Raw genomic sequence first — 27,457 nt, forward strand, 5'->3', positions numbered from 1 at the left:
AACTAAGTGCACAGTTCCTCCCAATCATAAATAGCATCATTGGACCATCGTGGGCCCTAGCCATCCCTCCGTGCGTAACATTCCAAATCACTGAAGAGATCATTGGTATTAACATAGTAGGAATGCCACTCCTAACATAAACTATATCATATGCAGAAAGTAATCTAACATGTAAAATTAAGCATAAGATAACATCATCTAACATATGCTAATCATCAATGAAAGGATACATATCCACCATCATGAAGGACGCATCAGCCACGATGTCTCAATGAATCTCAAACGATAAGAGTGGAAAAACACTACCACCCGACCGCGTGGTACCTAAGTGGTCCACTCCCACCATGCTGAGGAGATAATCTCAAGTCCCAAATAGGCTATCCAAAACACATAGCATAAATCTCTATAATTTCAAGAATCCTAAAAGTATACTAACTCAAAGGTTCCGAGCACAAAATCGAAATCTAATTCCCAGAGGCACACAAAGACATGTAGGAACCTACTATGCAAGCGGGAAAGTGTCATCACATATATCATGTACAAGTTACCCTGGCAGTTAGCTAAACTCCATGGGTCCATACTGATCTTCATGTGGCCACTAGTATCCTCTCATACTTACAAGGCATACTATGGAATGGAAGCTTGCAACCATGCATTCTCTCTACTCCCATCCTAATCTGTACAAGCACTTGAGGCATGGGCAAGAACAAAACAATTATCTTTTTAGGTTCATTCAGTTAGTATTAGGTGTGAATGTTTTCACTTATTAACCAACTTACAATGAGTTACCCTGGCAGCCTCTTAGGGCCCTGACCCCCATTGCAAGCCACTTCCCGACACTACATGCAGATAACCTACCCTAAGCTCATGGAATCATAAATCTAAAAATCACAAAAGATAATCCATAATAAAATCATCAAATATGCATAAAATCATCAAATCTCCATGAGAAAGCATCCATAAAAATCATGACCACAACAACTCTCTATTGGCAATTGAAGCATCACTGATAATCAAAAGTATCCATTGGTTCTCAATAACCAAAATATATCTCAATCATACTAATCGAAGACTCCAAAATGGTTGAGTCAAACATGTCACAACGTGACATCATAAAATAACATTTTAGTCCCATCATAGTGACTAGAAAATAATCAAGGATAACTGATCGATGAACCAAAAATGATTGGGTCAAGTGTCTCATACATAAGAAACTAAACTATAACAATCAATAATTACAAACATTACATAGAGCATTCCATCACATAACCATGGTTGGGTTTATAAAGACCGAGATTAAAACATCATCATGACATCACAATCACATAACCCCCAAGCCTCTAGTAGATGTCCTATAACTGGTCAACACTAGTCAACCCAAAATCCAAAACAATAGCATAAAGAATACACAATGTAAACAAATGTTTTGGTTTTGCTAAATTTACATACTTGAATTTAAATGTGGAGGTTTTAGTTTATATTTTCCAATTTAGATATCAAGTGGAGTAATTTCACGTTTTACCTAACCCACATATTTGTTTGATAGATAAAAGTTTCTCCCCAAAACCATTAGACTCAATTTTCTAATTGATCTAATAATATTTGGTTTATAAAAACTTTGTTGAAAAATGACATTTTCAATGAACCAATATTATCAACAAAATTTGCATAATTCAAATCTTTGACTTATAACTCATTCTAATAATTAACCTTAATTAAACTAAATTTAATTAAGTTAATTATTAACATCTCTTCATTTTAATAATAATTGTTAAATTATTACTGATATTTTTAAATCATTTATCTTTTTTAGATTGATCCATCTATACAAATCATTTTAAATAAAATATTTATCTATAACTAATATACATATACTTATGGGCGGGGGCCCTAGCTCGGTTGGCTAAATCTTCCCTGTTGCAGGGGGTTGGTCACGGGTTCTAGTCTACCGTGTCCCCGTGGTACCGGTGGGCATGTCGCACCAGTGCTACCGGTCACGTTAAAAAGTTTACTTGGTGCACTGTAGTTTATAGGGGGGGTCGTGGTGCACCCGATTCCTATAATCTAATAAAAATAATAATTAAAAAAAAAATATATATATATATATACATATACTTATATATATATATATACATATTTACATATATATATGTATATCAAATATACATATATTATAATATACAATAATATCATTTTATAAAAATGAAATATAAAAATTGAATTAACCATATCGATTGTCATCCCCAACGTCCATTTAAAACAAAACATATATAAATATAATTCCCCCCCGCTGTGGTATGCAGTACCTGCAGTCGCAGGCACTCCACTGATAGCGGGTACAGTGTACCCCTGTCGTCGCAGTCCTATGACGATAGTCCTCTGCGACCCGCGGGGATATGGTACCATACGTACCCAAAATAATTCACAATTTATACTAATTTTTAAATAATGTTTTTAATAAAACGTTTTCCCATTGATGCGATTTGCAATTTGAAATTGAAATAAAGTTTCATCACTGTGATTTATAAAAGATGATTATTCAATATATATGTGTGTGTGTGTGTGTGTGTGTGTGTGTGTGTGTGTGTGTGTATTTATATATATATATATATGTATTCACAGAATTTAATTAAGTATGACAGCATGTATATATATATATATATATATATATGTGTGTGTGTGTGTATACAGATACAAAAATATTAACATGTATATTTTACAATGAGCATATACACAATCTATTTAAAGATTTCAATTTTTAGAATTTTCCTATAAGCTATTTGATCTCTAAATTTACCCAATGGTTTTCCAATAGATTTGGCTACAATTTAAACCCTAGCCCCGTGTTCTTTTCAGATCTATGCATACAAAGTTTTCTCAAATCAATTTTAACTACCCATATTGAGAATGCATACAATTAAAATAGGAAAATCCTCAGAAAACATATGGAAGACACGAAGAAGACAGGAAGTGCAAGATGTGGAATAGCATAAGCAAATCATAAGAATCTACCCGGATTCTGATGCTAATTCGCTCTTCCTCAAAAAATTTGCAGAGCAAGCTTCTCCCTTCTCCAAAATTCTCGAGTCCTCCAATGCTCCAAATGCTCTCTAAACGCTATGTCTAAGCTTCTACGAATGCTTGAATATAAAGAGCTCTCAGGAAACACCTAGAATGTCTCTAGAAATAGCTAGAAGTTGTCACCAACTAAGCATGTGTCTTTTCCAACCTTCTAGATAAGTCATAAGGTTGTAGACACCATGTGCTTAATTGATGCACTAACCCCCATGTTGTTGACATATGAGAAATGAAAAGGTACGTTAACTCCTAGGCAAGCTTATAACTCTAATTTACTTTCTATATAATTTCTATTTAAATTTTTATAACTTTTATTTTTAATTTTTATAACTTTTATTATTATTACTTATTTATTACTTTATTATTATTTTATAATTATTATTAATTTTAATTTCTAATTTTCTTTTATTTAATTCTTAATTAATCCTCATTTAATTAATTATAATCAAAATATCAAAGATCATGATATTTTATATTAATTTCTCAAATAATTAATTTGTTAATTAAATCTATTTATTAAGACTTATTTAATAGAAAATTCACCATAGACCTCCAGGATAAAATATGAAAACCCATCATAGAGAAATTTACACAAAATCAATCTGAAGGGTTAAAAATCACAAAATATGTCCTCCAACACATTCGGTGGGTAAAATATCCAAATACTTGTCCTACCTCACTAGGACAAATGGTTTAAGGGTTTGGGATTTCGACTTGAGAATTTATCTCCCTTCTCTTATCATTGAGATAATGTAATAGGGTATGCTCATCCTGGCAATCCAGGGAAGTCAATACCCGATACTTACAACCTGCATAAAAACCATGCATGTACATACAATATATATATAATGCTAAGCTAAATAGGCAATGGTAGGAAGTGGTGCATCGTGTAGATCCTGACTAAGCAGGTGACTATGACTCCCTTCCTTAACCATATCAAAAATGCTATACAATAAGAAAGCATGCACACCATACACATGAGATAATAAACCATCTAATTAATTATTAACAATAACTGAAAGCAATGTAATGATCATCATGTTAACCTCATAATGGTTTTTGACACTTGAGTGCCAACACACTTAATCGTATTCCACATTGGAGCCGAGTACACCATGCATGCCGAGTCACAACAAATGTCGAGTGATCTTCATGTGTCGAGTAGTTTTTAGATATCGAGTGAAGATCAGATGCTGAGTGTTAACAAGTGCTGAGCAACACAAGATGTCGAGTGTTAACAAGTGCCGAGTAACACAAGATGTCGAGTGTTAACAAGTGCCGAGTAACACAAGTTGTCAAGTGTTAACAAGTGCCGAGTACCATAAGGTGCCGAGTGATACAATTTTTTTTAGGTGCCGAGCTAGCCAAGAAACAACATGTGCTGAGTATCAGCAATACTTTAGGAGCCGAGTAACTTAGTATATTAGCATAAGAGTTTGTAATTGCACAAACTATGATGCAAACAGTTTTTACAGCCGACATAAGGTAAATCTCGAAGGATTTAATGATGAGATCAAATCTTTTATTTTTCCTATGAAATCTACATGTAGCCAATAAGAAAAATGATGAAGGCATGCAACCAATAGAAGAAGTGAAAATAATAAGTGGAAAATGAAGATTGAATATGGATCGTAGATCCATACCTAACCCTAAATCCTCAAATGTCTTTATAAGGAAGACAAAATTTCATTGTAAAAATATATATGAGTGGACAAAAAAGGGTGCATAAGAAAATCTATTTTTAGAAGTGAGGGTTATCAGATCACAAAGGATCAAGATCAGAGAAAGTGAAAAAGGTGCCTACATTGACCAATCAAGGATTGTAATCTATCAGGTTCATTATACCTAATACTTTCTAGCAATTGTATTAGAATGAAAATCCTATGGTGATAGGATAGCTTAATAGCTACTTCGTAGATCCTTTAAATAGGTGATTAAATCTTTTAACAAGGTGACACTTCATGTTAAGTGTTTGTAAAGCCTCTAACCAGGTCACTATTAATACAGTGTAAAGCCTTTAACAGGGCAGGCCATTAACAAGGCAAACCATCAAAAGTGGTTGAACAATATTGCTGTAGTAATTTTTGTGAGTATCATCCCCACCCCAGTTTTACCTTCTTATTCCAAAAGGGTTTCTGGGTTACCAAATTCCAATGTTATGAGTTGTTGATGCATGTGTTCAGTTTCATGTTTATTTGATGTATTTACATGCATGCAATTTACTTTCAGTTAAAAGTTTTATTGGCTAAAGTGTGATACTTATGATTCACCCCCCCCCCCCCCCCATAAGTACTCTTTTCATATTTGAATATTCCAATAATTGGTATTAGAGCTAATACAAGTTCTCACAAGGAAAAGCCTAACAACTTGGAGGAAAAGATCTAAAGATGGAAGCTTTCAAACTTGGAAAGATCATTGAAAATTAGGTGATAGATGTGCAACTTGCTCTGCATAGCTTGGAGGAATTTAGAAACAAGTTGAGAAACTAATTAAAAAAAAAGGAAGGATCTAGCCATAGTTGAAAATGATATACGCTATAAGGAGATTGATACCACCAACATATTTTCCAATGGAGATACAAAAGAGTTTGATGCAACAATAGCAGAACTGATGGAGAAAAACAAAGTTCAAGCAGATGAGATAAGATCTCTCAAGATGGAACATGAGTCACAGGCCATAATGATATGTGAAATCACTGAACACAAGAAAAGAGAAGTTGAAGATAAAGTGATGATGGAAAATGACAAAAGAAATCTTGCAAACAGACTTGAAGAAAAATGTACTGAATTGACAAGGATCTCAAACATGCAGATGGATACACTTGCCCAAATGATGAACCTTCATCATGAACTCAATGTGAAAGATATTGAGATCTCTACTTTGAAGATGCAGAATGAACAAATGAAAAATGAATTGAACAAAGAAAAAGAGGTAGCAGAAAATCTCAACAAGTCAAGTGAAGCCATCAAGTATTTTGAACAATTTATGAAATCCCCAAAATCTACCCATCATACATTAGGACTAGTATACAATAGCACTGAACTTGGGAATCATCAATGCATGCTGAACAAAGAAGTGACAAATGTAAGAATTCAAAACCCACTTGTCATCACTGTAATAAGAAGGGGCATACAACTAATGTGTGCAGGAGTAGTAGATTCAATCAATCAAACACACCCAGAAATAAGAGTTTCTGTCACAAATACAACATGCAAAGACATATAACACAAAATTGTAGATCCAATGGAACAAGGACTCAGAGATTTGATGGACATTGTTATAATTGCAAAAAGTATGGGCATAGGGCATTTGAGTGCAGATCAAAACCTATGTGGACATCAAATCAACCAGCAAAAATAGAAGGGAATGAAAGTAATTATCATTGGGATTACAACACTAGGTACAACTATCATTATTGTCAAGAATATGGTCATATACCATAGAACTACATAAGAACACATTTCAAAGGAAACTACAAAAGATGGTTGAATCAAACTACATGTTTTAGTTGTTTAAAAATTGGTCATATCAGCAGAAACTGTCCTACAAGATCAAAGGCACCCAAGACTGAAGAAAACAAAGGAAAACAAAAGATTGATGTCGAAAAGATAATGGGGCAAATGAACAAGACTTGGAAAAAGAAAGATGAGTGCAACACATCAAGTGGAAGGATCACTTCATCCAATGGGTCAAGTGATCACACTTCATCAAACTAAGCATGAGAAGTACATAGGACTGATATACAAAGCTATATCACACATCAGTCCCAAGAAAAAGAAGATAAGCAAAGTATAAATCTACATGAAACAAGATGTCAAGACAAAAACTAAATGTTCTTTCTGAGTTGACTTTGGATACCGAGTTAAACTCCAACAGATGCCGAGCTCCCAATAGTGACCGAGCTAATAACTGATGCCGAGTTGGATAACTCCAATAGAGACCAAGTAAAGTGGAAATGTAGTGGAAGCTGAGTTAGGTTAAAATTTCTTCAGAGGCTGAGTTGGTAGTTGAGCATTTAATGCGATTGAAATAGGGTATATTATCACGATTTCAATTAGTTTTAGTCATCACGATGAAAGAGCAAAGAAGAAGAAAGAGAGCTAAGCTACTTCATAGCAAAAATCTAGCATTTCGAGCAGATTGCAACCTCATTCAACATGTTTTTCATTGATCTTGAGGTATTTTCATTTGTGCCGAGCTACGTAGTTTCATATCCTTTTGTTGAGAAAACCCTAGTTTTCATAAATGGTGTCAAGTTCAAAGAAAACTAAGGTAAAAGAGTCTTTTGAAGTTCAGTCAGTTTCAAATGAGGTCAAGCAACCTGATTTCTGTCCTATTCCCGAAGTTGCCTACAAAAATGATCCAGCCGGTGCTCTCTCCCAAATTCCCCCAAAAGTTATAATGGTCCAAGAAGTGAGAAAATGTTACAACTGTAAGAGAGGTGCTCTAGGAGACATGGAAATAAGACAAGCCTATGAGAAATTGTGTGTAGATGGAGTTTTGAAAGAAGAATTCAAAATTGTTGAAAGAAAGGGTTTGACCCGAGTTTTAAGCTTTCCCACCGTATTCAAAATAGAATGGATTAGACTTGTGCTGAGCAGAATTCATGGTGGAAATTTGTGGTTAGAAGATATTCCCATCAAATTGACAAAAGAAATCATACATAGAGTAATAGGGTACCCAACCCTAGATCGGTGCAAAACCCTGAGAAGTGAATCAAAGGAGGTTATTGAAAAGAATACTGGTGCCCAGTGGAACAAAAGAGGAATGACAATTCACACCATAAAGGATCCTCTAGTTGAGTTTGCTATTAGAGTCATTGCCCATAAATTCTATCAATCCAGTAGACCCAACAGTGTACCATGCATTGCAGTAGATGTAGGCTACAAATTGGTGAAAAAAGATCATACTTATGATCTTGCAGAACTACAACTACAATAAATCAATGAAAACCTAGCTTCCATAAGAAGAACAAAGGGCACTCAATGCAAATTTGGAGCAATCCTAGTTTGCATATTCTTTTATGTTCAGAATGAGTTTCCTTATTTTGGAAAAGTGGCATGGAGAAATGACATAACCATCATTTCCCAAATTAATAAATACATAGAACAAATGGGAGAAAATTTTGATACCTTGATGATAAGCTATTTTGAGGATTTCAAGAAATCCATGAAGCAGAGATCAAGGATACTAGCTTCCTTAGTAGAAAAAAATATTAATGATATATGTTTCTTAGTTGACATTGACTTTACTTATATTCAAGTAGCAATACCAAGGGTAAGATGGCTAAGGCCATTTGGATATGAAATTAATATTGATGAGGCATCTGCAGCAATAACTGCATTATTGGCAGAAGAAACAGATAAAAGTGCTCCACATTTTGGAACTTATGATGTGGTAAGATCAAAGATAAACATGGAATTAAAAATTGCTTCCACATTGAAGAAGAAAGACAAACTACTAAAGAAGATTAAGAATAAATTTGGTAAAGAAATTTACGCTGAGGCAGAAGAAGAAGAAGATGATAGTGATGATGAAGATGAGCAAGAACAAGGGCCAATGGAATTAACCCAAGGTCTTGGAGAAGACAAGGAGGAAGGTGCAGAGGAAGAAGAAGCCAAGGAAGCACCAACTAAAGCTAAGCCAAAGAAGAGAAAGGCAACAGAATAGCCTTCAACTAAGCCCAGAACAAAGAAAGTTGCCATGCCATCACCTCAAAAGCCAACAACACGAGCTACAACAAGGGCCTCCACTCAAAAGGCCAAAGAGAAAGCTACAAAGAAGGAACAAACTAAGGAAACACAGGAAGAGCCGAGAAAAAGAAGAAGATATGTGGCTCAACCTGACACTGATGAAGAAGACCAATCTGAAAAGGTAAGCCACTCTTCAGTTGATACCTTATGTAAAAAGACTAGAAATGGTGATTTAAGTAATTTAAATAAAGTTGATTTCAGTAAATTTAATAAAGAAGAACATAATAGAATAGAAGAAACAATCTATGGAATGATGGCACAATTCAAGTATACTCCACTTGAATTAGATGGACAATTGCCAAAAGAACTATCAAAAATTATGGAAGATAGATGGCATTTTTGTTTGAAAATGGAGAAGGAGATGAGGGAATCAACCCTAGCAAGTGTATTGCCGAATTTGACTAGGGAACAAATAAAGAATGTAGTCAAAAGACATAATAATAGGTTTACACCTAAATACAGGGCATTCTTCATACTCCAAAATAGGATGGAAGAGATTGTTCAAAGAACAATGAAATCATGGAAGAACTTGTACAAAAGGATTGAAGACTTTCTTGAAGAAGAATACAAGGAAGAAGCTATTGTACCAATAGAGGAGAGGAGAAAAAGGAAAGAATATGAAGAAAAGAGAAGAGAAGAAGAGAAGAAGGAAGAAGAAAAGAAAGATGGAGAGGAGGAACAAACTCAAAAATAGGATACAATGGCAACAACTGAGCAAGAGTAGCAACTAGATCAAAGTGTGCAAGACACACAATTGCCACCCTCTAGCCCTCCTCAAGCATCCATCTCACCTGCAGATACTATAACTATTACTAACGTTCTTGATACTTCTGGTCAGAATATCAATCCATTAATTGTAGAAGATCTTAAAAGAATTCTTGACCAATCTACTCAACAAGCAATATTATGTACAGATCTAGTATTGGTCAGTATAGATGAATTGAAAAACTAGTAGAAAGTACAATCAAAGATAAGGTGAATCCATAAGAACCACCTTCTATCATCTCTACAACTACTAGTAGTCAATTCCAAATACCAACAAGCATAGTTGATGTTGTAAGATAGAAGCCAAGTGCAGCTGTAGAAAAAGGAACAGAAAAAATAGGACAGACTATTACATCTGATCCTATAGCACAAAAAAAAGGTGCACTTCCCAAGCTTACAATAATTTATCATGTTAAACAAAAGGAGGAAACAGTGAAAACCCCTAAAGAACAGGAGGCAATACAAACATTAATAAATTTGCCTACCTCGGGTACTCCTTCACATTAGCCATTGCAAATATCTGTACCAGGATCTACCTCTACCAGAGTTGCAAGGGTACTTCACTATGGAGACCCTAAATTAGATGAGGAGGTAGTCATACCAAGCTATGACTCAAAATCAATAACCATTGATCAAATCAATAACCATTGATCAAATCAATGAGGTGAAAGAAGCACTAAATAGGAGGAAAAGATAGGAAATACTCAGGAAGGAGTATAAACAAAAGCAAACACTATATGAGATTAAGGACATCTTTATGGATGCCTTCAGTTTGGAATCACCAGATGAGTCAAAGCATATCACAGAGAAATTAATAGATATTGTTGACCAGGTGACAAATGAAGACCTAGAAACAAATGCAAAACTTATGGAATGGTCAGAAAGAAAATTTCAAGGGAAAGTAAATGAGAAAATATCAAGTCAAATTGCACTTTCACAAGTTGAATTGGTAAAGCTTATTAACAAAGTGAAAAAGGTACTTGAAAATATATTCTCATTGTACAAAAAGTTGTGAGATTTTTCATATTTTACACAAGAAACAAGCCAAAAGATATTGAGCTTGGAAAGAAATTTAAACATTTCAAGCATGCAACTACCAATTGATCCAACTCAAAGTGAGAAGCATTTTGCTCAATCGCTTCACACTCACAAAGAAATAGTTGTATTAACAGCAGATGAGGCTAATATCAAGGCCAAATTAATACAGCTCCAATCCTCCATTACCCCACATTTAGAGATACTCCATAAAGAGCAAGTATATGCTAAAACTGTTCTCAAGAAAGACCCAAATCTTTCTACATCAGATGGACTTATTCATCTTGCTGCCGAGACTGCCATCCAACATAAGTCACTGGAAATTGCATTGAGCAATTAGGATGCAGCTCTCAGGATGATTATGGAGGTAAACAACACATTTTTGGCTAAATATGGTCTTAACCCTTAAACATTCTTTGACATAAGTGTCAAAAAGGGGGAGAAAACAAACATATTAGGGGGCGATATAGATATTATGAGAAAAGATACAAAGGAGGACCATGATATACAGATAAGGCACAATCAAATCAGGGGGAGTTACAAAATTTTTGAGCTATATATTGTAAGATTGTGAGTTACAAATTTTGATCAAGTTTTCTTTAAACTCTGTATATACCAATCAGATTAGTAAATGTACTTATAAGGTCAGTTAAGTATTCTTGTCACTCATGTCAAAGGGGGAGATTGTTAACCTCATAATGGTTTTTGACACTTGAGTGCCAACACACTTAATCACATTCCACATTGGAGCCGAGTAGACCATGCATGCCAAGTCACAACAAATATCGAGTGATCTTCATGTGCCAAGTAGTTTTCAGATACCTAGTGAAGATCAAATGTCGAGTGTTAACAAGTGTCGAGAAACACAAGATTTTGAGTGTTAACAAGTGCCGAGTAACACAAGATGCCGAGTGTTAACAAGTGCTGAGCAACACAAGATGTCGAGTATTAACAAGTACTGAGTACCATAAGGTGCTGAGTGATACAGTTTTGTTTAGGTGCCAAGCTAGCCAGGAAACAACATGTGCCAAGTATCAGCAATACTTCAGGAGCCAAGTAACTCAGTATATCAGCATAAGAGTTTTTAATTGCACAAACTATGATGCAAAAATTTTTTACAGCCGACATAAGGTAAATCTTGAAGGATTTAATGATGAGATCGAATCTTTTATTTTTCCTATGCAATCTACATGCAGCCAATAAGAAAAATGATAAAGGCATGCAACCAATAGAAGAAGTGTAAATAATAAGTGGAAAATGAAGATTGAATACGGATCGTAGATCCATACCTAACCCTAAATCCTCAAATGTCTTTATAAGGAAGATGAAATTTCATTGTAAAAATATATATGAGTGGACAAACAAGGGTGCACAAGAAAATCTATTTTCAGAAGTGAGGGTTATCAGATCACAAAGGATCAAGATCAGAGAAAGTAGAAAAGGTGCTTGCATTCAACAATCAAGGATTGTAATCTATCAGGTTCATTATACCTAATAGTTTCTAGTAATTGTATTAGAATGAAAATCCTATGGTGATAGGTTAGCTTAACAGCTACTTCATAGATCCTTTAAATAGCTGATTAAATCCTTTAACAGGGTGACACTTCATGTTAAGTGTTTGTAAAGCCTCTAACTAGGTCACTATTAATACAGTGTAAAGCCTTTAACAGGGCAGGCCTTTAACAGAGCAAACCATCAGAAGTGGTTGAACAATATTGTTGTAGTAAGTTTTGTGAGTATCATCCTCACCCCAGTTTTACCTTCTTATTCCTGGAGGGTTTCTGGGTTACCAAATTCTAGTGTTATGAGTTGTTGATGCATGTGTTTAGTTTCATGTTTATTTGATGTATTTACATGCATGCAATTTACTTTCAGTTAAAATTTTTATTGGCTAAAGTGTGATACTTATGATTCACCACCCCCCCCCCTCTCTCATAAGTACTCTTTCCATATTTGAATATTCCAACACATCATGCATACATGAAATGTAAATTCTAAATGATCTCATCATATATCCACTAAATCCATAACATAATGTTTGATAGTCTCAAAACAATACTACTAGTCCATCAACATAAAACTAGTCTAACATAGTATGATAATAATAACAACAATATGTCCAAAAAAGATGTGAGCGAGGGCAAGTACTACAATCCCAGGTTCTAATCTAACTCTTGAAGGTTTAATAGGCAGGCTCAATGCTTTTGAGCTCTCTAATTTTGATAAATTCAAATCTAAGAATTTTGAATCTTCTTTTAAAGCTAATCTATCATTAAAATAACCTAAAGAGTAGAAGAAAAGGGTCAAATATGTTTCTAGTGATAGTGATATAGATGAGGAGGATGTCGACCAACTTGAAGCACTACTAGCAAGGAGATTTCATTGAGGCAAAGGAAAATCAAAGGTAAGTTACTTATCATGTGTTTTAATTGTAATGAGGTTAGTCATATTGTTGTTAGATGTCTAGAGCAGAAGAACAATAGAAGTGGAGACAAACATAGAAATAAAAGAGATGAAGACAAGAAAGATTACAAAGACAAAGGTAAGAAGTCTTGCTACATTGTTGAAGAGGAAACCAAAGATAGATCTAACAACCATGATGATGAAGTGGTGTATATTGTAATGAAGGATGATTGTAGTAAGCATGAGGAAACTAGATTGGTGTCTTATGTGAATAAGAATGATAGATGGATCATTGATAGTGGGTGTTCACATCACATGAATAAAGATAAAAGTAAGTTCATTACCCTAAATTATTATGATGGAACTAGTGTAACGTTTGGTAATGATTCACCCAATTTGATAAAAAGGAAAAGTATATAGAAAACTCATAGAAAAGATCTTGGATGACAATGCTTATTATGTTGAAGGACTTAACTATAATTTGTTGAGTGTGTCACAACTAAATAGTTCAAGTTGTAAGTTGAGTTTGAGAATAAGATGGCTAAGATATATGACATTGATGGAAAACTAATTGGGAAAGGTGATTAGACTAGATGTAATATATTTTATCTTGATATGAATGATGCTACTTGTCTTGTTGTAGAATTTTATGATGTGTGGTTATGGAACAAGAGGTTATGTCATGTTAAATTTGATAATTTGGTCAGTATAAGTAAATTGAAGAAACTTGGAAATATAATTTGCAAACAATGTTAGTTAGGCAAGATGACAAAATCTAGTTTTACGAGTAAGACTCACACCTCTAATGAAATTTTGGAGATTGTTCATACTGACTTATGTGGACAAATCAATGTGCAAAGTTACAAGGGTGAAAGGTACATTATCCCATTTGTTGATGATTATTCTAGGATGATGACATTTATGTTTTTGAAACAAAATTGTGATGCTTTTCAAATGTTTAAGTAGTACTTAGCTAGAGTCAAGAAGGAGATAGGAAAAAGATCGAAATGTTTGAGATCTGACAGAGGAGGAGAATTTACATCAAATGAGTTTTAGATGTTTTGTATGGAAAGAGAAATCAAAAGATTGACATCTACACCTAGGACCCCTCCAAAAAATAGGATTAGTAAAATGAGGAACATATATGTAATGGGTTGTGCTAAGACACTCATGATGGAGAAGAATGTTTCTTTAAAATATTGGAGAGAGGCTATAAGTACAACTATCTATACCTTGAATCATGTGCAAGTCAAGAAAGGTACTCATTCAACACCTTTTGATTTATGGTATGGATACTCACTCAATTTAAAATATTTTAAGGTATTTGGAAGAAAGTGCTACATTCTTAAGAATTTTAGGAATGGTAAATTAGATGATAAAAGTGAGGAAGGTATATTCCTTGGGTATTCCATAAGAAGTAAATTTTATAAGTGTTTAAATAATAACACTAACAAAGTTGTGGAAAGTGCAAATGTGAAGTTTGATGAATATACAGAGGTACATGAAGCTGAACCTATGAAGGAACTAGAGGAGTAAAAATATATTTGTATACTTTTATGAAGGCATGCTTACTGATGAAGATGTTGTAAATGAAGTTTCTGTCAATAGCAAGTTTCTGTGACTACTGAGTCACATACAATGAATTCCAAGATGCATTTAGGAACCAAGATATAGTGAAGAACTAAGTTGTAGATAGAAGTTGAGGCACATTCTGATTCTGAGATAAGTGTACATGAAAGAGATTTTGAATTACTTGATAAAGAAGTACATAGTGATTCAGAAGTTAATAGATCTAAAGAGAAAAGTAGAGTAGAACCAAGATTGTCAAAGTATGTCAATAGACATCACCATTCTAAACAAATTATTGGAGGCAAAGATGCTAGACCAATGAAAAGAAATGTGCTGAGAATTGATACACATTTTTTGAGCATGCATGAGCCTAATACAATGAAAGATGGCTTAGAAAATGAGAGCTAGAATAAAGCCATGAAAGCAAAGATTGATCAGATTGAGAAGAATAAGATATGGACTCTAGTTCCTAGAGTAGAGGAAAAGAATGTGATCAAAACCAAGTGAGTGTACATAAACAAGTTAGATGAAGATGGTGAAGTCACAAGGGATAAGGAAAAATTAGTTTGCAAGGGGTATGCATAAGAAGAATGAATATAATATGGAGAAATATTTTCCCCCACTACAAGATTGGAAGGAGTAAGAACTTTGCTTGCTTATTCTATATACAAAGGTTTCAAAGTTTATTAGATAGATGAAAAGTCATTATTTCTGAGTGACATATTAAAAGAAGAGATTTATATAGAACAAACAAAAGGCTTTGTTGATGCTAACAACAAGAACATGGTATGCAGACTACACAAGGCTTTATATGGTTTAAAGCAAGCCCCAAGAGAATGGTATGAAAGGCTTCATAATTATCTTGTGAAGATTGGATTTGAGAGGACTAATGATAACAACAATCTATACTTGAAGATAGAAGGAGATAAATATATTTTACTAGCTTAGATTTTTGTTGATGATATCATATTTGAAGGTCAAGATACTTTATGTAAGGCATTTGCAAATGAAATATATCAAATGAAATATTGTATATACATCACTCAGTCTAAGTATGTGAAGGAAATATTGAAAACTTTTGGATTGGAAGATTCAAAATTAGTTAGTACACCTATGGTGATAGGACACAAGTTGTAAAAGAATGATGATTTAGATGATGTGAATCAAACATTGTACAGGTCTATGATTGAAAATTTGCAATACATAGTACATAGTAGACCTATCATTACATTGTCTACTGGGATAGTTTCAAGATTCTCTATAAATCCTAAGTAGAGTCATTTGATGGTTGTTAAGAGAATTATGAGATATCTAAAAGGAACAAAAGACTATGGTCTGCATACAATGATGAAAGAAAGAGCAAAAGTGGAGGAACTTTTTTTTAAGAAAGAGGTTGGTCACCTAGACTAGTAAGAAAAAAATTTCATATCTCAATCTACTACTAAAGTTGAATATGTGGCTGCTATAGTAAATTGTACAAACATTGTATGGATCAAACAACTACTCAAAGGTATGAAGGAGGAAATTGCTAAACATGTGGTACTTTATTGTGATAATACAAGTGCTATAAATATATCAAAGAACCTTGTGATGAATACAAAGACTAAGCGCACTACAATCAAGTATCATTACTTGAGAGAATTAGTTCAATACCAATAAGTATCTAAGAGGTAAACTAGGGGTGTTACTCCTATCCAAAGCTACTTGAGAAGCATAAGTAGTGCCCTACATCAATTGAGCTAAATGTTGTATCTTATAGCTTGATGTAGTGGATATTACTTTAGAAGTTTCCTAAAATAATGATGGAGCTAAATTTAAAGATCTATAGTCACATGCAAGGTGACAGAGCGAGTATTTGAAATTGATCATATCTGCATACAGAGATGACAGATCTTAGGTGTTGTTGTCAAAGATGGAGAAATGACCTATTGAGGGAGAAATGACCAAGAGAAAAAAAAAAAAACCTATTAAGAGCAAGAAATTATTGAGGGAGATATAAGAAAGATAGAAGTAGTAAAAGAACTTGAAAAAGCTCACATTACCCTACATAGAGGAAGGACATATACTACACTGATAGAGAGAGAGAAATTTCAAAGATTTATTTTCTTTTTTGTATTGTTGTTGGTATTGGTTTGCCATCAATTCCAAAGAGGAAGATTGTTGATATAAGATTTTTTTAAAGTGAAGAACATGTAATGGAACAATCATTATTTTGTTAATAATGTCAAACCTGCTACTTGTTGTTGAGACAATTTCTTTTTGGTTTGAAAGCTATCATTTAGTTGATTGATGCAGAGGATTTGAGAAGAGGACATAGCAATAGCACCTAGAGAAAGGTTGAGTTATTTGGTATGTAAAAGAATCCTTAAGACCAAGTATGATATTGATACTATAATGTATTACTTATCTACTTAAAGCCTAATATGAAAGATTACTCAAGTTAAGATAGAAAGACAATCAAGTATGAAATGTATCTGCCAAGCCTTATCGAGTAGTCTGTGCAAACTAAGCAAAAATTAGTGGAAGCTGAGTGAAAATCAAAAGGTGTCGAGAAAAGATGAAAAATAATACAATCCAAGTGATTATCAATATATGCTGAGTAAAGTTTAGTTGATATCGAGCATTAGTAAACTTTAGTGTTTGCTGAGTGAACTAGTGTTGGCCGAGTGAAAGAATAGTATAGAAGACAAGTGACATCATATTGATGTTGAGTGCCAATATTTATGTTAAATTGTAGATTTGATGAATCTAAAATGACTTTTTTTCTCTTGAATTGGGTGAAGTGTGTGGAAGATAACTATGCAGAGACGGTGGCATAGAATTCAAGGTAAACTATTTTGAGAAAAATTCAAGGAAGATTGTAGAAGAAGTTTCTAGAGGAACTAAATGGAAAGGTGGGTAGATTCATTCTATCCTACCTAATCCTACCTAATCCTAAAATGGATGATTATGGTTAAGTAGAAAAAGATCTTAGTTCTCTATTTATAGAGAAAGCTAGTTAGAAGCAAAGGTTGTCATGTGTGAGAACCTATGGAAGACAAGGAGTCTAGGGCATTGCTTCATTTACTGGCCAAATAGAAGAGACTGCAATTGGCATGCAAAGTAAGAAGGCTTAAGAGTATGAATTCTTAAAGGGTGAACAAGCTATTAGAGCTAAAGTGTCTGAATGTTAAGAAGAATTGAGAATTGAAACAAAGATCTGTAATCTACAAGTGAGTTGTAATTTGTTATGAGATCAAGCCTTACTGTTACTTTCTAATCATTGTACCAGTCTAGGGTAAATCCTTTGGATTAAGGTTGACCTAAAAATCATTTATAAATCCTTTGACCTGGTGACATTCTAATGAAATGGTCTAAAGTCCTCTAACAAGGCTCACTCCTAATAGGGTGATTGAAATCCTTTAACTAGGTTACATTTAATAGTATGCATTGTAACCTTTAATATGGTTGGCCTTTCACAAGGCATCACTTCAGAAGAGTAAGAATTAGGAACATGTTACTAGTGGTTTTTCCCAAATTGTGTTTCCACATAAGATCCTTGTGTCAAATGTGTTATTGAATCTATTGTGTTTCATGTTTACATTTCTCCAAAGTGATTTTGACATAGGACAATAACCTACAAAGTTTAAGTATTGTATGATCTAATAGATGCATGCATAATAAGATTTTATGGATATGGGTCTACTAATCATTGAAAACTTTTATTTCTACATCTAGACCTTGGATAACCAATTCACCCCCCCTCTCAGTTATTCTAAAGAATTCCAACATAATGATTGCTTGTAATTGAGTTTTCCCTCTTTTTATTTCATTCATTATATTGTCTTGGGTTCTAGGAGGAGGTCTTCTAATAAATGGAGTTTATGGAGGTTCTTTGTCTTCCTCATGAAGGTTTTCTTTTTGATCTTGTAGAGGGTTTTCATTTTGATTTTATGAAGGATTTTGTTGATCAAGCTGAGGATTTGGTGGTTGATTATTCACTTTTCTTGATAAGAAACCAATTGAATTTTAAAATTAAAAAAAAACTTGAAGAAAATATTTTTAAAGCACACAAAATAATGCTCAAACATACTAAAAAAATACAAAAACAATGTTACAAGACATACTTGATGAACTTGATCTTGATCTCTAGTGACGAGGACACATTTTTAGGAGGAGAGTGAGAAAAGCTTTCACCTTCTAGAATATGTGTGTGCACTATTGGGGGTAGAAAAGGAAACCAACAAAAGAAATGGGAGAAAAATGATATGGGCCTCAGATTGAGTCATTTTATAAGAGTTCACATATCGCATGCATGCTATGTGAATCCACATAGCGCGTGGGCACTCTTGGGCTCCACAAGCCTTAGGCTTGTGGAGCCTAGGCCATAACACATGCATGCTATAGGAAAATTTGAAAAAATAATAAGGGTGTCATTGTTTTGGCACCAAAACTTGGTGAATTCACCCTTAAAATGGTACAAATAGAAGTCATTTTAACAATTAGAGAAAATATCTCATCAAAATCAACACCCTTTTTCTCTATAAATCTTTTTACAACTAACCTAGATTTAAAATGTTTCTTACCTCCATTTTCTTATTTCATACCATTAATCCATTTCTTTTATAAATCCCTATTACCTACAAGGAAATTATATAAATATCAAGTCTTATTTTTCAACAAGGACTCTATTTCTTATATCATTCCAAATTCTTACTGAAGCTTTATATCCACCTACACAACTTAAATCATAACATTCTAGTTTACGCACATTTCTTAATAAAATAAAATATAAAGAGAGAAAATCTTTGTAGAGGTCTACTCATCCTTATTGGCCATCTAACATTCAATGTGGTTTTTGATATTTGTTTTTCTTATTTTTTTAGAACATGAGGAACTATTGGAACATCATCTTTTGAAGTATCATCTAGTGCTACATAATAATTTTCTTTCTACTCATGTTGCTACAATAGATCTTTGTAGAAAACTTTCTCATTAAACATGAAATTCTTGCTTCTTAAAATTTTATAATTTTCAAAATCACAAAGCGTATAACCAAATTTATCAACACTAATCCAATAAGTATGCATATTTCTTTGACTTAGTTTCTATCATCGTTCAATTTTTAGAATCTATATGTGAAAGTTCTTCACATTCAAAGCTTCGAAGAAAAGATTACCTCACCTTCTTACCAGACCATGCTTCCTCTGGAATACCACAACCCAAAGTAGTAGGGGGACATCTATTAATTATGTATGGTAGTATTGACAACCTTAACCCACATGTTGAAGGGTAGCCCAGGATGCAACCTTATACTCCTTGCATGCTACATTATTGTCATGTTCATGTGTTCAGCCACCAAATTTTCTTGTGGAGTCCTTGGAATAGTTTTTAGTCTATGAATACCATTAGTAGAATAATATTCTTGAAGCTCATTTCTGCAATACTCATCACCATTATCAAATTTGAGATTTTTTATCCTTTGAACAGTGTCATTTTTAATCAAATATTTTCATTTCTTAAAAGTCACAAATAAATCATACTAAGAAAATAAACCCATACTTTTCTAGTTGCATCAATAATGAATGTAACATAATAATAAGAGCTGCCAAGTGAAGATACCTAAGTTGATCACCATACATCTATATGTAGAAGCCCCAATTTCTCAATATTCTTTTCCTTCTCACTCTTCATAGAAATCACTCTCTTTTTCTCTCCATACAAAAAAATTTCACAAAAATCTATATTGGCATATTTTATACCTAGTGAAAATTTCTTTGAATGAAGTAATTTCATACCTTTCCCACTCATGCACCAAGTCTATTGTGTCACAATGTTGTTTCAAAATTTATGGCAACTATTTGTTCTCCTTACTCAATTGCAACAATTATTTGTGAAAATTCATTTTTCTCTTAAACAATTAAAGTATGAGCAGTATGACCTATACAAAGATATCAGGTATCTAATTTTACACTTTTTTCTACTATTAAGGAACCTTTTAAAACCTTCCATTTTTCATCATTAAAAATAACTATACATTCCTCATCACCCAATTGCCCTACTAAAATTAAATTTCCACTTAGCCTTCAAACATGTCTTACCTCATGTAGTAGCCAATGATTCCATTTCTGTAACTTAATCTTAGTTTTCCCCTTTCCACCAATATGACAAGATTCAATATCTCACAAATAAACAAGCCCAAAATCATGCTGGGCATAATCAAGAAAATAACCTCTATGGGGAGTAGCATGAAAGGAAGCCCCTAAATCTAAAACCCATGAATTATCAACATTTTCTAAGGAAAGAAGCAAAGCATCCTCTTTCAATTTATTACTTACCATATTTGCCTTCTTATTTCCTTCTTGTATGTCTCCTTCATTGTTCTTATGTTTCCCACGGTACTAATAATATCTTGGTCCCTTGGATTGAGACCTCTTTCCCTTTGATTTTTCTCTTAATTTTCCATGATTTCTAGAATTATATCCTCTCTCATTCATTTTGCATCTTCTATGTGTGTTCAAAACACTTCCTAATGTAGATCCACTTGAGCTTTTCTTATGAGTTTCCTCACTCAGAATCACACCAATAACATTGTCAAATTTTAGGGTATTAAAACTAGAAACAAAATTAAGCACAACCATTACCAATCCATTCCATCTTTTAGACAAAGAAAAAAAAATAAAGAGAGCCCTAATTTATTTATCAAAATTGACATTTATAGAGGATAATTGACTGGTAACCATATTAAAATCATTTTAATGATAAACAATAGATCCACCTTCTACCATCTTCTTATTATATAAATGGTTCATGAGAAATATCTTATTTGAAGTGGCCTTTTCATAAAAAATTTCTATGGTTTGCATAAACTCTTCCATCGTCCTAGCTTTCATAATCTTAAATATCATTAATTACGCCAGGGATAAATGAATGATTTCAAGTGCCTTTCTATCTAGAATCTACTAGTCCTCATCTATCATTGTTCCCTCTTTCTTGTAATTTTGTTGCAATGACCACCATAAATTCTTTTGATAAAGATAGTCCTCCATTTTCATTTTTTAACTGAAAGTTCTACCCATTAAACTTCTCAACATTTAGCATACCCTCCTCTACCATTGCTCCCACTCAATTGTGGGTTCTTTCAGAGGATAACTAAAATGACCTTAGTCTCATACCACTTTTTAGAATTGATAGGATATAAACAAAAATTACATGCAAAATATATCTAATATTTGAAAATAATAAAGCACACAAAAGAGAACACAAGACACAAAGATTTAATGTGGTTCACCCAATTCCTAGGCTATGTCCACCAATAGCGAGTACAATATTCTTATTATCCAGTGATAAAAATTATATTAAAATCTTCAATCTATTACATCTCAATAGCACAAAAAGAAGTTACTCAATTATACATTACATGTGTTGGAAATATAGATGGAGTAATTGAGAGGGGGGGTGAATCAGTTACCACAAAAATAAATCCACATATCCCTTAGATGTCTTAAATAACTAGTTACTGCTGTCACTCGGTAGCCACACAAAAAAATATTGTAACTCGGTAGATGAACTGTGTGTTAAGTTATTAGTGATCTTTAAGCATTCACAATTATTAACATGCATGCAAAAGGAAATAACATGAACACAAGAGACACAAGATTTAACATGGAAACCCAATATGTAAAAAATCACAAAGTAACTAGCTACCAATTTTCACGCTTTTGAAGTGAGCCCAGTTAGGAGCCAACCCTATTAAAGGTTACAAAACACACTATTAGGTGTGACCTTGTTAGAGAATTTAATCACCCTCCTAGGAGTGACCTTGCTAGATGACTTTAGAACAATTTAGTAGAATTGTCCACCTTGTTGGAGGATTTACAAAAATGGCTATTAAACCAACTCTATTAGGAGATTTACAAATCACCACTACAATGATGAAAAAGTAACAATGAAGTGACTTGAATGAGATGCAACTAAACTTTTGTTGATACAAATCTCTGTTTTACTTCACTAGATCCTCTATGATCAAATACAGCTTTGCTGCTCTTCAAGGATATCTAATCCTTCTTCAAAATTTGCTCACACCTTCCTCTTCACATAGTCAACTCACTTGCATGCTTGCTCATTCATTCATCCATTCTTTGAATTCACATTTTGACCTCTTATTTATACATTACAAATTGTTACATCAACTCAATTACAAGTTACATTTGCCAATGAAAAATACATCAATCGGCTACAAACATTACATTAAAAAAAAAATGATTCCCCAAAACAATGAAATTCTTCATTGGCCGACCCTACTCAGTAAACACTACTCCAAAAATAATTTCTAGTGTTAAACAAGTGAAGCTCAGTAAACACTACAAATTCTGCAAAATCTTTTGGAGACCAAGTGAACTCAGTAGATACTAACTTTCCTTCGCTGACCTTGTGAGCTCAGTAGAAGATTTCTCCACAGTGTAATATTCAAGAATGCTCAATAGACCTTATAATTCACTTTGCTAACCTTCTAAGCTCGGTGGACTCTGTCTTTTGCTTTGCTAACTAGCTAAGCTTGGTAGACTCTGTCTAATGACTAATATGACATTTTTGTAACATCAAAGACAACACACAATTGATCAATTGTATCCAACAATCTCCCTCTTTGGCATTCATGGAAACACAACATGTCATAGCGGAATGAAATTTGAGAATAAGTCTTTTTCTGCTAGAATGTTTCTCCCTCTTAGATTTTAATCCACAAACTTCTCAAATACAGTAATCTCCCTCTGTGAAGGAATTACATAGCTTCTTTTCAAACATCAAACTTTTCACAAACAAATTCAAACTTCAAAAAGATATGACAGTATACTCTCTATTTTTGACAACACATGCCAAAGACAACAAAAAACAAATGAATAGCAATGTACCTTATGTACTAATTCATATGCAATATTTCCATAACTATGTTGCATCAACTGAAAGATCTTCAACTTGATGCCTATTGATGCATCACTAAAACTTCATTTTAATGAGCTTCAGATAGGGGAATGATCCCTAACTTATCTCTTAGATACAAGAATGTATCCTTAGGTAAAGGCTTGGTGAATATGTCAGCAATTTTTTCTTTTGTATAGACATATTTTAATCTCATCTCCTTATCTTGCACCAATTCTCTAACAAAGTGATACTTTATTACAATGTGCTTGGTTTTTTAATGCATCATTGGATTTTTAGATATGTTAATTGCATTTGTATTGTCACAAAATATAACAATAGGTTCTTTGATTTCTTCCTTCATACCTTCCAATAATTGCTCGAACTAAACAATATTAGAACAGTTTACTACTGCAGTAGCATACTCTACTTCTACTGTAGATTGAGATGTATAATTTTTCTTTTTACTAGTCCAAGAAACTAACCTCTTTCCAAGAAAGAAAGCTCTTCCACTTGTACTCTTTCTATCATCAATATTTCTTGCCCAATCTACATCAGTAAACACTTTCAAATCTAGATTACCTCAAAATTTGTACCACAATCCATAATCTTTAGTGCCTTTCAAATATGGCATGATCCTTTTGATTGTCATCATTCGATTTTCTCTTGGTTTTGCTGAAAATATTGCTACAATACCAACTACAAGAGCAATATCTAGCCTTGTATGAACTACATATTGCAACTTTCCAATCATAGATCTATACAATGTCTGGTCTACCTCCTTTGATTCATCATCCTTGGTAAGCTTTAGTCCGATGCACATAGGAGTTCCAACTCGTTTATAGTCTCCCATACCAAAAATTTTCAATATCCTCTTGATGTATTTAGACTGAGTGATGTAGATACCATTCTTACTCTACTGAATTTAAAGAACAACAAAGAATTTAATCTCTCCAAACATTGACATCTCAAATTCCTTGTTCATTCGCTCTAAAAATTCTTTGGATAGATCATCATTTCCTATGAACAAAGTATCATCCACAAATATTTTTGCCAAAAAAATCTGATTATTTGGTCCTTCCTTGATATACAAGCTACTATTATCATTAGTTCTCTAAAAACCAATCTGAATAAGATAGTTATGCAATATTTCATACCATGCTCTAGGGGCTTGTTTCAGACCATACAACTCTTTGTGTAATTTGTAGACCATGTCCTTCTTGTTTGGATCAACAAAACCTTTAGATTGCTAAATGTAAACTTCTTCATCTAGTATACCATTGAGAAATGCTAACTTGACATCCATCTAATAAATCTTAAATCCTTTGTATGCAACATATACAAGTAGATTCCTAACACCTTCCAATCTTGTAATAGGAGAAAAAGTCTCTCCGTAGTTTATTCCTTCTTCTTGAGAGTATCCTTTGCATACCACTCTAGCTTTGTTTCTTGACGCCTTACCATCTTCATTCAACTTATTTTTGAATACCCACTTAGTTCCAGTCACATTTTTATCTTTAGGCTTGGGTACAAGAGTCCATGTTTTATTTTTCTCTATCAGCTCTATCTCTTCATTCACAGCCTCAATCCAACTTTCATTTCCTAATGCATCTTTGATACTTCTAGGTTCAAAATCAGCAAGTAAACAAGTACCTTTCAACTTACTTCTTGTCATAGTTCATTCAAATTTGTCTCCAATGATCTAATCTAGTGCATGATGTCTCCTAACATAGTTGGCTAATATAGGTTCCTTGCCTTTTGAACACATTCCATTCTCATCCTCTTGCACTTCAACTTTTGGGTTTTGGCTATTCTATCTACTGCTCGAGTCCTTCAGACTTGGTAGGCATTGGCTTGGTAGTATTAGAATGTGACTCAGGTTTTGATAGCTTGGTTTATACTTCCTGCAACTCAGTTACTAAAGACTCAAGAGTAGAAGATTCTTGATTGACAGGTGTATTTGGCATTGTATCAAGTTCAATAAAAAAAATCTCTTGTAGTCTTCTACTTCCTTTTTGATTTCTTCTTTAGTCCTTTCTATAAACTCATTAACTTTCATATGTGCACTTTCTATGACTTTGTGGGCTTTACTCTTGCAAGAATATCCCAAAAATATTCCTTCATCACCCTTCACATCAAATTTACCTTTTCTAGATTCTTTCAAAATGTAACATTCACTTCCAAATACTTTTAGGTAACTTACAATGGGTTTATAGCCATACCATAACTCATAGGGAGTTTTGAATGAGTCCTTCTTCAGTTGTACTCGGTTCAAGGTATGAATTGTAGTGTTGATAGCTTCCTTCCAGTATTTGATAGCAATGTTCTTTTCAATCATCAAGGTTCTTGCATAGTCCATAATAGATATGTTCCTCCTTTCAACTATTCCATTTTGCTTAGGAGTTCTAGGGGCTGATAACTATCTTTTGATTCCCCTTTCAATGAAAAAGTTATTGAACTCATGGGAGATGAATTCACCACCTCTGTTTGACCTTAAACATTTCAGTCTTTTCCCTGTTTCCTTCTCTACTCTAGCCAAATACCTTTTGAACTTCTCAAATACTTTTGATTTCTCTTAGATACATGATAGTCATCATTCTAGAGTAATCATCAACAAAAAGAATGAAGAACTTTTCTTTAGTATAGCTTTCAATTCTAGTAGGTCCACACAAATTAGTATGCACAATTTCTAAAACTTCTTCAAACTAATAGTTCTTACTTTTAAAGCTAGTCTTTCCCATCTTACCAATCTGAAAATTCTTGCATAGACCAGCCTCAGGTTTCTTTATATTAGGAATGCCTCTTACTTTCCTAAATTTTCTTATTTTTACAAGTTATCAAAGTTCACATGACACAACCTTCTATGCCATAACCAAATTTCTTCAACTTGAGAAATAAAGCATGAACATTTACCAAGTTCAAGATAGAACAAGTTACCTTTTGTTTAAATGTCAGATCCAATCAACTTTCCTTTGTCATCTAGAAATCTTGCTTTTCCATGCATGAATTCTACTTTGAATCCATTATTGAGTAGCTATGCTACACTCAATAGATTGTGTTTTAGTCCTTCTACCCAATATGCATTATCACATGCAAGTTCTTTGGTTAGTGAGATTCTTCCTCTTCCTTTTATACAACAAGGTTCATTATTACCAAATCTCATAGTACCACCATCATAGTCTTCAAAATGTTCAAACTTTGCTTTATCACCAGTCATATGATGAGAGCAACCACTATCTATGATCCATGTATCATTTTTAATTACATGAGAGATAAGAGTCATTTCCTCATCATTATCAGATTCATCTTTCACAACAATGTAAACAATTTCATCTTCTTGATCATCAGAATCATTAGAATTCTTAGCCATGAAACATGTTTTCTTACCTTTGTCCATGAATGACTTGAAGTCTTTCTTTCCATTGCATTTGTGACCTTTCTTCTCATCATTGTTTTTCTTATTTGGGCACATAGTAGCAATATGACCAATTTCCTCACATGAAAAATAGATTAGAGGAACCTTACCTTTGTATTTTCCTCTACCTCTAGAATATTTCCATGCAAGAAGAGCTTCAACCACCTCAAGATCTTTGTTAGAACTATGTTTTGATTCTTCTTCACTTTCTGACTAAGAATCCTTTATTTGCTTACCCTGTTCTTTGAGTGAAAGCTTGGCTTCAAATGTCGATTCAATGTTCTATGAAGTTGGAATATAGTTATCATAGTTATCTAGCTCAAATGTAGTCAATCTTCCTACTATGACTTCTAAATTTATCTTATGATTTGTTTCACATCTTCTTTCTTGAATTGTAGAAATTTTAATTGCATAAATAGGAAGTAATGTTCTAAGAACTTTACTTACAACTATTTCCTCCTCAATGTTTCGTCCAGAAACTTTGATTGCACTAACAACTTCTTTTGACTCTTTCAACATATTTGACAATGTTTTCATCCTC

At 33.4% G+C, this 27,457-nt stretch overlaps 1 pseudogene; it reads right to left on the reverse strand.

Annotated features, from left to right (window-relative positions):
• Window positions 1–1,940: 1,940 nt before the first annotated feature.
• Window positions 1,941–27,457, reverse strand: part of LOC149570945 (amino acid permease 6-like) — a 59,091-nt pseudogene continuing 33,574 nt past the window's right edge.

This window comes from Cupressus sempervirens, chromosome 2 (assembly GCF_028749045.1).
Source record: "Cupressus sempervirens isolate cs-2001-9-10 chromosome 2, ASM2874904v1, whole genome shotgun sequence".
Lineage (NCBI taxonomy): Eukaryota > Viridiplantae > Streptophyta > Pinopsida > Cupressales > Cupressaceae > Cupressus > Cupressus sempervirens.